The sequence below is a fragment of the Balaenoptera musculus genome, chromosome 4, assembly GCF_009873245.2.
Source record: "Balaenoptera musculus isolate JJ_BM4_2016_0621 chromosome 4, mBalMus1.pri.v3, whole genome shotgun sequence".
Lineage (NCBI taxonomy): Eukaryota > Metazoa > Chordata > Mammalia > Artiodactyla > Balaenopteridae > Balaenoptera > Balaenoptera musculus.
Window position 1 is genome coordinate 102,294,871 of NC_045788.1, and position 12,661 is coordinate 102,307,531.

The following is a 12,661-nucleotide window of genomic DNA, read 5'->3' on the forward strand; positions in this document are numbered from 1 at the left end:
CATTCCATAGATTTTGTAAGGTTGTGTTTTCATTTTCATTTGTCTGGAGATATTTTCTGATTTATGCTTTGATTTCATTGTTGACCCATTGGTTTTTTAGTACATGCTGTTTAGAATCTATGTGTTCATTCTTTTCCTGTTTTCCTTTCTGTTATTTCTAGTTTCATGACAAGTTTGTGGTCAGAACAGAGGCTTGAAATAATTTCCATCCTCTTAAATTTGTTGAGGTTTGTTTTGTGACCTAGTATGTGGTCTATCCTAGAGAATATTCCACGTGCACTTGAAAAGAACGTGTATTGTACATTTTTTGGATGTAGTGTCAATTAAGTCCAACTGGTTTATTGTGTCATTTAGGACCTCTATTGCCTTATTGATTTTCTGTCTGGATGGTCTGTCCATTGATGTCAGTGTGGTGTTAAAGTCTCCTACTATTATTGTATTCCTGTCAGTTTCTCCCTTTATGTCTGTATTTGTTTTATATATTTAGGTGCTCTTGTATTCTGTTAAAGAGTGTAATATCCTCTTCTTGTACTGATCCCTTTATCATTATATAATGTCCTTCTTTTTCTTTTCAGCCTTTGTTTTAAAGTCTATTTTGTCTGATATGAGTAGTGCTACTCCCACTTTTTTGTCATTGACATTTGCATGACATATCATTTTCCATCCCCTCACTTTCAGTCTGTGTGTTTCTTTCACCCTGAAATGAGTCTGTTGTAGGCAGCATATTGTAGGTTCATGTTTTTTTTATTCAATTTGCCACTCTGCGTCCTTTGATTGGAGTATTTAGTCCATTGACATTTAATGTAATTGTTGATAGGTATGTATATTGCCATTTTAAACCTTGTTTTCCAGTTGTTTTTGTAGTTCTTCTTTGTTCATATCTTATTTTGTTTGTCCTTTTGTAGTTAAATGATTTTCTTTTATAGTACACTGGAGTTCCTTTCTTTTTGATTTTTGTGAATCTATTGTATGTTTTTGATTTGTGGTTACCATGGAGTTCAAGTATGTTGATCCATAACTATACCTACTTGCTATAAACTGATAGTAATACAAGTTCAAACACATTCTAAAAGATCTATATTTTTATACTCCCCTTCCCCACATTGTGTGATTTTGATGTCCTATTTTACATCTTCATGTTTATTCTTTTGCTGTTAATTGTAGCTGTAACCCCTTTTACAAAATTTTTTTCATTGTTTTGTAATCTATGTATTGGCTTACTTAAGTGATGTTCAATCCTTTTATATATTTGCCTTTCCTTTTATGATTTTCTCTTTCCTATAGATTCTTGCTTCTTTTCTATTTAGAAAAGACCTTTCAATATTCCTTTTTGGGTAGGTTTAGTATTGCTAAATTCTTTTAGTTTTTCCTTGTCTAGGAAGTTCTTTATCTCTCCTTCTATTCAAAATGATAATCTTGCTGTGTAGTATCCTAAGTTGCAGGGTTTTCCCTTTCAGGACTTTGAATATATCATGCCACTCTCTTCTGGCCTGCAAATTTTCTGCAGAGAAATCAGCTGATAGCCTTATAAGGGTTCCCTTGTAACTGACTCTTTGTTTTTCTCTTGCTGCCTTTAGAATCTACTCTTTAACTCTTGCCATTTTAATTATGATATGTATTGGTGTGGGTGTGTTTGGGTTCATCTGGTATGGGACCCTCTGTGCTTTCTGTACCTGAATATCTGTTTTCTTTTTTAGGTTTGGGAAGTTTTCAGCTATAATTTCTTCAAATACATTTTTGATCCCCTTTTCTCCCTCTTCTGCTTCTGGAACACCTATTATATATAGGTTGGCATGCTTTATATTATCCCATAGATCTCTTATGTTGCTTTCTTTTTTATTTTTTTTCATTTGTCTTTCTGTCTGCTATTCTGATTGGGTGATTTCCATTATTCTATCTTATTTGTTCTTCTGTGTCATTTACTCAGCTATTTATTGGTTTTTTCCTCAGTAACTGAGTTGTCTAATTTTGATTGGTTCATCTCTATGGTTTCTAGTTTCTTGTTACAGTGATCTGCATTTCTATCAACAATCTTTCCTAATTCCTTTAGCATTTTTATAACCTTTTTAAACTCGCGGTCTAGCAGAGGTCTGTTTTATTATTTGTTCTTTCAGGGCATTTCTTTTGTTCTTTTGATCGAGAGTAGTTCCTCTCCTTTTTCATTTTACTTAACTTTCTCTGTCTCTATGAACTTAGGAGAAATAGTTATCTACTCTAGTCTTAAAGGGGTGTTTTTATGTGGGAGTGTCCCTGTGCAGATTATGTGTGTCCAGTATCTTTGGTGCAAGGGCTGTTTTTACTATGGATGCCAGCTACATCTTTCTTCAGAGTGTGTTGGCCATTACCCCCCTGGATAGGGGGTGTAATTGGCATTGTGGTGTCCAGAGCCTGTGCTGGATGTGAGGCAGGACCTCCTCTTTGCTCTGTGGCTATCAATGAACTGTTGGAGGCAGGGTCTTCTTCCCAGTTGTTGGAGTAGAAGCCCTGAGGATCAGGTTGATCAGGTTCCACTGCCCTTGAGTACATGTCCTGCCCCAAGGGTGGTGACTGTTGAAGCAAGTGAGGCCCGTGAAGTCACAGCAAACCTATGAGCCACCTGTGTATGCGTTTATGGTTCTCCTCAGAAGCAATCCAAGGTCATGTCCCTTTCTCTTGTGTTTGTCCCAGATCTAGTGCAAAGCTGTGGTGTGGAGTAGGCTGGAGCTCAGGGCATTGTGGCTGCAGGAATCTAGGTGGCTGTGCTGCTGCCTGGGCCCTGGACTGCCTCTGTGGAAGATTTCTCCCAGGACCTGTCTGCCCCAGATCTGATGCTAAGCTTAAGTGTGGAGTGGGCAGAGCTAGGGCACTTCTGCAGGGAAACAAATCACTGCACACTCCTGCCCAGGACCTAACTGCCAAGACTCAGCATCTAGCTGCTGCATGTTCCTGTGGCACCACCTGGTGCACAGGCTATGTCTGCCACAGTAAGACCTGCAGCCACAGTGCCCACACTGACAATGGGCTCCACAGCTCTCCCTGGATCACATTCCAGGCACTCAGCTGCCCTGTCTTTTTAATTCTCTCTCATCTCTCCTTCATAATGCATTCTATTTTTGTTCTTCCGCTTTCATAGTTTCTAGAGTTGTATTTTCCTTATCCAGTTCTCTAGCTTCCCTGCTCTCCCTTTAGTAACTCCTCCCTGATTTCATACTCCCAATGCAGAGATTTGGTCTTCTTATATCTCTGATTTCTTTTAAAAATAAACTCTCCATGAGCAGAACATGTCTCTTCTTGACTTATTTCTATAGCAAAGTGGCCATCAAGTGAGTACTTAGTAAGCTTTTCTAAATCATTGCTGATGTGTATCTCAGTAGATTAAATATAAGTGAGGCTCGTTTTTCTCCACCAATTTTCTATGTTGCTCCTCTTGTGCCCATATATAGAACAGAGGTACTCTGCTTATTAGTACCTGTGTTTCTCACCCCAGTGTCCTGAGATACCATCTCTATAACAAAAGACTGCAGGTTCCTTTCTGCATTTATTAATATCAAGCCTGTGGCTATGCAGCTCACCTCACAAATTAAATTACATAGATTCATAAGATCTCAGATCTCGTAAGTTGTTTGCTGTCTCTTTAACCATGCTTGAAATGAAAGGAGATATTCTGTATGCTGTTTAATTAAAGCATTAAAGCAGTGGCAGTCTCCCCCACAGGAAAAACTCTCTTTCTGCAAATTCGCAGTATTCGGTTGCATCAAATATACTTTCAGCTTCAATTAACAGAAACTTGACTAAAAGTGGCTTAAAACTTTATCTCATATTTTCGAAGTCCAGAGGTATAGCTCACTTGTGGTTAATAATTCAACAGGTCAGCCTTGCCATTAAGGACTCAGGTGCTTGACATTGCTCTGATCTGCCATCTCTAGCATGTCCACAATCTACTCCTCCCGGTTGCAAATGGTTGTAGCAGGGCTAGGCATCATTTACCAACAAGACTGTGTTTAGCAAAGAACAGAGGCTTTCCTCCTGTGTATTCCTTTTGATTAGGGAGGGTACCTTTCCTGGAGTACACCAGCATAATTCCTCCAGGTCCCACTCTCCAGGATTAGATCACATGCTCATGGGAACCAATCATTGGCAAGAGGCATGGGCAGCATGTTTGCCTTAGACTTACCCTGCCTCAGAAAGATAATGACTCACTCTGTAAAGGAGGGCAGGGACCCATTTGTGAACACAGAGCTCTGTGGAGGCAACTGAACAGAACTCGGTGTGTATCAGCATGACCAAAAGGAAAGAAATGGCTGTTCGTGTTGCAACCAACAGCATCTTGCCACAGTCATAGCAAATATCAGTAAGTACTATGGTCTGCATAATGCTGCAAACAAGGGCTGAAATCAGGGTGCCTGGGGCACACAATTTTTTTTTTCTTAACATCTTTATTGGAGTATAATTGCTTTACATTGTTGTGTTAGTTGCTGCTGTATGTGAATCAACTATACGTACACGTATATCCCCATATCCCCTCACTCTTTCTTCTCCCTCTCACCCTCCCCATCCCACCCCTCTAGGCGGTCACAAAGCACCGAGCTGATCTCCCTGTACTATGCGGCTGCCTCCCACTAGCTATCTATTTTATATTTGGTAGTGTATATATGTCCATGCCATTCTTTCACTTCATCCCAGCTTACCCTTCCCCCACCCCACATCCTCAAGTCCATTCTCTACATCTGCGTCTTTATTCCTGTCCTGCCCCTAGGTTCTTCAGAACCATTTTTCTTTTTAGATTCCATATATATGTGTTAGCATATGGTACTTGTTTTTCTTTTTCTGACTTATTTCACTCTGTATGACAGACTCTAGGTCCATCCACCTCACTACAGATAACTCAATTTTGTTTCTTTTTATGGCTGAGTAATAGTCCATCGTATATAGGTGTGGGGCACAAAATTTAAGATGGCTTTCACTCTCTGTACTGGCATGGCCCTGAGAGTAGATGCCTTCTTAAATTTTGTGTCCTAGGAACTTTGCTGGTTTCACCCTGGCCTGGCACTGGTTGTGGACACGGTCTAAGCTCAACAAATACATTTATTTAATTGTAAGGTGTGTTAGGAAACCCATTTTGCCCATAAATATCTCAACTGATTCCTGAAATTCTATCATTAGCAGTTTATTTCTTCGTGTAAAGCCTTGCCTTCCTCTGTGGTATACTTTTCTGTATTCAAATGCCCCTAAAGAGGGAGTTTATTATACTATCACATTCCTTCCTCGTAACAGAAGAGATGAGATTTGGAATCAAATCAGTATGTTATTTGCACTCAAGATCTGTGTTAGACTTGGGATGCTTGAGGCAACTTCTCTACATCTCAGTGAGAGAATGTAATACTGAGAGATGCTGGGCAAAGGTTGGGAAGAAATGTTGTACTTCAGCAGAGTGCCTTCAGAGCACCATGGTAATCTCCACACATTTTGAGGACAATATCAAAGGGATGAAGTAGGAAAGTAAAGAGAATGGTATTGTAACCAATTAGTTTTGCTGCAGAACTAACCATCGTACAACACAGAGGCTTAAAACAATAAACATTTATCATTACTCTGGAATCTATGCATCAGTGGGGGAGGTTCTGCTGATTTGGGACAGATTCAATGGCTATCCTCTTGGTTCATTCATGTGTGGCTTAGACAGGGGCTGCATGGTCTAGAATGGCCTTACCATCATGGGCCATGTGTCTTTCATCATCCAACAGGTGAGCCCTGACTTTCTCATGAGGGTTTTTCCAGGTTTCTAGAAGAACATGGGAGCAAACTCCCAAGTGCAAGAGCTTTTCAAGGCCCTTCTTGTGTCATTTTGCTCATGTCCCATTGGTCAAAGCAATCACACTGTCAAGCTGAGAACCAGTGCTGGGGGAGGTGTGGGACACTAATAGGGCATAACTAGAAGGGTGAGTGCATGGATATTTATGGCCATCTTTGCAGTACAACACAGAGAGCGTTCTTGTTTGGAAGCATCTGCAAGGTACCTACTGAAGGATTCCAGGAATTGTTGGGAAGCTTGCTATAGATGTAGATGAACCAGAGGAAAACGCAAGTGTGCTATTAAGAGTAGTTGCTTCAAAAGGAAACAGAAAAAAAAAAAAGGAAACAGAAAAGCTGCCATCTTGGTAAGTGCCAGCAGTATCCATTTAAGTACTGCCCAGAGGAGGGGTCACCAAGAAAATCCAAGCAGACTCTCTTGTTGCCATATATCTCCACCTGTGGAGGTGGAGGTATCAGGTTATTTGAATCATAACTATCTTTGCTCAACTTTCCTGCTCATAAAGCAAACTCCCTGCGCTTTAACTTCTTATGTATTTGGCCCATAAGAGAACGATACAGTAAAGACAATATGAAGACTTGGTCTGCTGAATACTTATATTCCTCTTTGAAAATTACTACATTAGCATTCTGGCTTATATACTTCAGTATCCTGTGAGACTTTATCAGTATCTAAGGCTGGCTTTGTTTCCAAAACCAATCACACATCTTTTCATATCACATTGTGACATGAAGTATTGTTTACAATATAGCATTTATGTTCATCACTACTTCACTAGACCTTGTTATTTATTGAGTTAACAAAACTCAATATATTGTAACATATTTTTTCATTATAGACAATCACTGGAAAGTGTATTTTATTTTATGCCTTTAAACAATTATTCTGAAAAGAGATCCTTAGGCTTCATAAGATTGCAAAGGTAAAAAAGGGCTTTAAAAATGGTAATATCCTGAGTTAACATGGGCCAGCTTCATCTAGTCTAATAAAATCAAAAGCATTGATAAGTGTTATTAGACTTGCAAAGCCTAGAAGCAGATCCTAAGCCAAGTGAAATCACCAAGGATATGCCACTGTTTGTACTGTACTATTACATATATGTCCTACCATACTTAATAGTGAAATAGAAATGTTAGGGATGATTGTTAAAGTGAGAGTGCTGGACTGGACAATCTCTAAAGGCCACTTCAATCTAGAATTCTACAATTTTATAACTCTCTGTCCTACCTCAAACCCTGGACACAATCATCCCATAACTAAATAGAGAAACTTATATTCAGCCTTCTAGAGGTGGATCACAAACTACCATTCGTGGGTCCACTGACTGTTTTTGTCCTGCCTGTGAGCTAAGAATGTTTTCTACATTTTTAGTGGTTGCAAAAGTCAAAAAAGAATAATATTTTGCTGTACTTCAGAATTACATGAAATTCAAAATTTAATGCCAATATATTATGCTCTAGTGTAGTACAACCACGTCCATTCATTTACTTGATGTCTATGGCTGCTTTTGGTGCCACACCGGCAGAGCTGAGTAGGTGCAACAGAGACCATATGGCTTGCAGAGCCTAAAATATTTACTACTTGGCTCTTTACCAAAAAATATTGCCAATCTCTGTTCTGGAGGAAGAAAACTGAGTATCTGATCCTCTGTTTCTCCATTCCCATTAATGTCTCATCCTTTTCCTAAATGTTCCTTCCCAGATTAACCAGACCTAAAAAAAACTTGCTCTCCTCCCTACCTCTACTGCTGTGTGGAGAGGCTTTAGTGTGTGTTCCGCTTCACAAGCAGCATGTCAGGCAAATCATGCATATAATTCACATTTTAAATGAGTTAATTATTTAAGTGCTCAATCTTTTAGTCCGTCTATCTGCCAGCATTAGAAGGAGGAAATGAATAAATATGAGGGTATTTCATACTCCTCCCCCCATCATTCATTAAAAACATTTCGGAGACTCATTAGTCTGGAGCTTAAGCAGCCTTTATAGTAGGCTGATAAGATACCAGACATTACTCTCCAAACTACATGAGTATCACCTAAATGGAGGCAGTAAAATTCCTATCAGCTCAGTAGAAATTAACTGTGACTCAGCCTCTCACTGCTTTTCTCTAGCTCTTCAGGAAAATCTAATTCCACCTCTGTGATTTATTTAAATTGCTGGAAAAAATGGTTAAGCGAATAAAGCACTTGGATGCATAAAATGATGTGTCACTTGCATACCATGGAGTGCTCTCTGTTCTATAGTCAGGAAATGAAAAAGAGTAAGAAAAAATGGGCAGCCTTTAAAAGGATTTTAAATCAGAACACTGCATGCCCCAACTCTCTCATGACTCCTAAAAGCCTGTGGTGTACTTTCTCCCTTTTACGGTGTTAAGATGGCAAAAGTATTCTTGTGCTTTAAATTCACTTTCCAAAACATGTTGTCACTTTCAAACAGCCACACTGGCAGTGCCTCTTGAGTAACTTGGACTGAAAGGCACACAATTATCTGCGTCTTATTCTCATCTGACTGTGGGTTCTCCCACTTGTCACACAATGCACATATTGTAGCAGTATCGTGGGCAGTGACCTTAAGAAAAGTCCCTTAGGTCCACAAGCTTTTGGTGGCACTTTATGATAACTGGTTTTTATGACCTCTTGCAGTTTTTCTGGTCACATCTGGTTGTTGTGTTCATTTGGGGGCTTATTAAAAAGAACACTGTATTTCAATAAAGGAGAAATTACTAGAGAGGGGTAACAAGGAAGGGGGTTGTGCTTCCGTTTTTTTTAACAAAATGCCACGGTCTGGTAAATTAAATAAAATGAGTGCCTTCTGAATGCTTGTAGTTTTCACACTTACTCTTAATGTTGCAAATCCCCTGAGTTCAGCCTGCGAGCCCAGCGCCAGTGTGGCATCTGTTAGCAAAAGCAGAACAGATTAATTTTTAGACTCCTGATAGCTGCTTCAGGTTCCAAGGGTTGAAAATGTATGCCTGGTGGGGATAAATGTTTATTTTGGCAGGGAGGGGAAAGGACAGAGGACTGGGGCCAACATGAACAGAAAAGCATAATGGAGCCTTGTGCTGCCACTTAAATTGAAGTCTGCCTACCTCCTACAAAACGGTAGCATTTGGCAGTGAAGTACTTCCAATGAAAAATAATGAGCTCTCTCATTAAAAAGTAATAGTTTGTAAAGCAAAATTTCAAAGCATAGTTAATGAGCTTGTGAAGAGTGCCAGGAAAACAGGAGCCTAAATGTCAGTGCTGAGAGTTATACAAGTTTATATGTGGCAAGAGATATTGGCTGGCAAGGTTTGAAGGCTTACCCAAAACTTCAAGCTATTTTTTCTTTTATGAAAGTATTTTGCTATATTCTTTTTTTTTTAAGATTTATTATTTATTTATTTACATTATTTATTTATTTTTGGCTGCACCAGGTCTTAGTTGCCACATGTGGGATCTTCGTTGAGGCACGCAGGATCTTTTGTTGCAGAGCAGGGGCTCTTCACTGTGGCACACGGGCTTCTCTCTAGTTGTGGCATGCAGGCTCCAGGGCGCCTGGGCTCTGTAGTTGTGGCGCACAGGTTCCAGAGCACATGGGCTCTGTAGTTTGTGGCATGCAGGCTCTCTAGTTGAGGCATGCGAGCTCAGTAGTTGTGGTGCGCGGGCTTAGCTGCCCCATGGCATGTGGAATCTTAGTTCCCTGACCAGGGATCAAACCCGCATCCCCTTCATTGGAAGGCAGATTCTTTACCACTGCACCACCAGGGAAGTCCCTTTGCTATATTCTTTACCACCTATCATTGATCATGTTCCCCTTGAATTTATATTCCAGCACATTTTAATTAAAGCTTTTTAAAAAACACCTAGATTGTCATGTTAGAGCTATCAAAATGTTCTTTTCTGACAGCCAATCACTATATGCCTCAGAGGAGAATGATATAATTTTCCAATCCAAAACTTTGAACATAGGGTTACTCCATGAGATAGAATCTTTGAAATCAGGATTGTTCCAGAAAATCCAGGATGTTTGGTTGCCATAATGAAAAGTTAAATATAATACTGCAAGTTCCTTTATTCTTAGATAGTGTAGTAAACCATGGTAGCCACCATATTTGTCTGCTTAATATGCAAGCATCCTTTCCTTCCTCCTTTTCTATTGATAAATATTGCCTCATCTCTCATTCCCTAACCAAAAGAATGGCCGAGGATCTGTCATGGGAGCACACCATACCATTTGGCCTCTGTGATTCATTCACCGGTGGGTAAGTGACTAAGCAAATCCCAACAGAGTCCATTCCTGGGATTGCAATGTGGAAACTGGGGGGAAAGGGTTCGCTCTCTTTTCTTTGAGGATGCCAAGCTGGTATCCTACAGAACTGGGGGTGCCAGCAGAAGAAAACTGGAAAGCAAAAGGAGAGATTGAGGCTCACAGAGAGAGAGAGGAAGAGCTGAGTAGCAGAGAGAGAGAGAGATCTGAAGATATCATTTGCGTCCTGGATCTGGTCATACCTGGCGCCAGGTATGACCAGATCCAGGACGCAAATGATATCTTCCTTTTTATTTTTCTACCAGGTGGTGAATCAGTAATGTCCACTGTTCTGCTTGGGCTGGTTTGAGTTGGTTTCTGTCTCTTAAGATCAATAGGTAAGATATTCTCTCACAAAGAGTGCAAGGTCTAGGTATAATGAGAAAGTTATTGAAATTGTATTTAATCAATTCCACAGCAACTGTATACCAGGGAATGGTATAATGTGTCCTTTCCTAGTTAAAATAAAAAGGATATTGAGCAAGAAGAAATGGAAGATTAATGATAGCTATCTTCAGAATAGAAGCACCACAGAATAATGTTAGATGTACGGACCACCTTACGAGTCTACAGAATTCATAGAAGATGAGTTTGAAACTATAAAACAGACAATAACTGGTATAATAATTTTGCTGGATTTTCAGAATTTGGGGCTTTTATAACTTTCCAGTGTTTACCGTTTCAGTTCCTAATAGATATTTCTCCATATTGATTAAGAGGAAAATCCTTTAGAAGGTCCCTGTTAATATAGGATATATAAAAACAGAGGCTATATACATAAAAGCAAAGCAATATCTAGGGCTGAGTAGCCAAAACTTAGAGAAAGAAAACGTTTAAAATAATGATTTTAAGGTTGTGCAATCTTAAAATTTGTTATAAATACATGTTGACAGCACATGCACTTCCTCAGCAGCATAAACCATAACTGAGCCTAGTTAGCAAGACAAATTAGTCAAAAAAAGGAAGCTGCCAGGTGGCACACATCGTTAATAACGCCCATCTGTGAATTACAAAGCTGATTTGCGGTGCATTTGGTGCTTCATTTCTTGGGCAGCAAAGTTGCTAGTAGCAACTTTGTAGAGGTGCCTGGGTGCTCTAGTGGCTTCATAGGTAACTTTAGTTTATTCTCAGCCTGGATTTTTTTTTTTAAAAGCAGCTTCTTCTAGACCAACAGGATCTTATGCTGCACTAAAGGAGCAAAAAGTGTCATTGATACTTGGGGGTTATTGTGACTTTTTCCCTTCTTAAAACCAGGAAATTAGTAAAATGAAAAGCCTTTAGAGTGTTAACTGTTAACCCGGATGAGGATATAGATATGCAAAGACACTCAAATGAGCCAATGCTCTAGAGAAAGGAATTTGGGTCCAGTCGGGGAGCAAAGAGAAAGGAAAGGCACAGGGCTTTCAATCTTGGCAGAACCTAACTTTGGCAATATGCAATAAAAGGGAGCCTTCAACACTTCAACATTTCAGGGAGTCCTAGTCCCACTGGTGAGGGTGGAGGTGACATATGGAGGTTATAAGCAACAGATTTTGAATCTCCAGGTAGGTACATAGATAATTCAGGCTATCTTATTCTGATATCATTAGACAGCTTGATTTTTCTGATACCTCTTATTCTGATTCCATACTCAACAAGCAAATTTCTGACTCCAAAGCTGGTCAGGCAATAAGGTAGAATTTTCTAATTATTTGAACCTCAAGTATTGATATTTCTACGCATGTGATAGTAATTTCAAAATTAATCAGTAAAGCGGTTACTGATTATTATTGTCTTTCCGTGTATTAAACATTACAAATGTGCTAATATTTGACTATTTTTCGATCTATAAAACAATACTTTCATAGCTTGGCTACATTAAGAAAATGAATTAATAACAGATTTCGAGGATTTTTGTCCACATGTCACTTACTTTGCAAGCTAATAAACTGGTACTCCAGTACCTCAGAATCAATTGCCTTTTAGTTAGGGTAAGACAGTAAAACTGCCATAGAATCATGGAAAGTCAGAAATGGAAGGGACCAGGTATCAGTTAATCCAATTCTTTAATTTTACAAGAAAGAAAACCAAAACCCAAACTGGCTAAGAGACTCATTTGATGGTGCAGAGCCTGTTAGTATCAGAAGTAGGACCTGAGCCTGGCTTCCACTAGAGATGTCTTTCTATCATACTATGCTGAATACACTATATACCAGAAACACAGCTAAGGAAAAAAAAAAACACTGACCTAAAATAAGGGAGACAAAAGTCTTGTTCTAGCTCTTCCTTCAAGCTTTAACTATTTATGCTTTTTTTATTATAGTAAAAGACACTGTACTACTTACAAATACATAATATTAAAGTTATAATTTTAAATATGTCTTTATTATAGGAAATTTGGAGAATACACAAATGTACTCAGAATAATATGATCTGTTTCTACCCACAGAGAAAAATCACCATTAATATCTGACATATGTCTTACCAGGACTTTTTACTAGGCATCCACTTATGCATTTCTCTCCCTCCTCAGTGCCCAATCAGGGCCTAGCAAAGAAGAGGCAGAACCCACACAATTAAGAACACAGAGTCAGAGCAAAACCA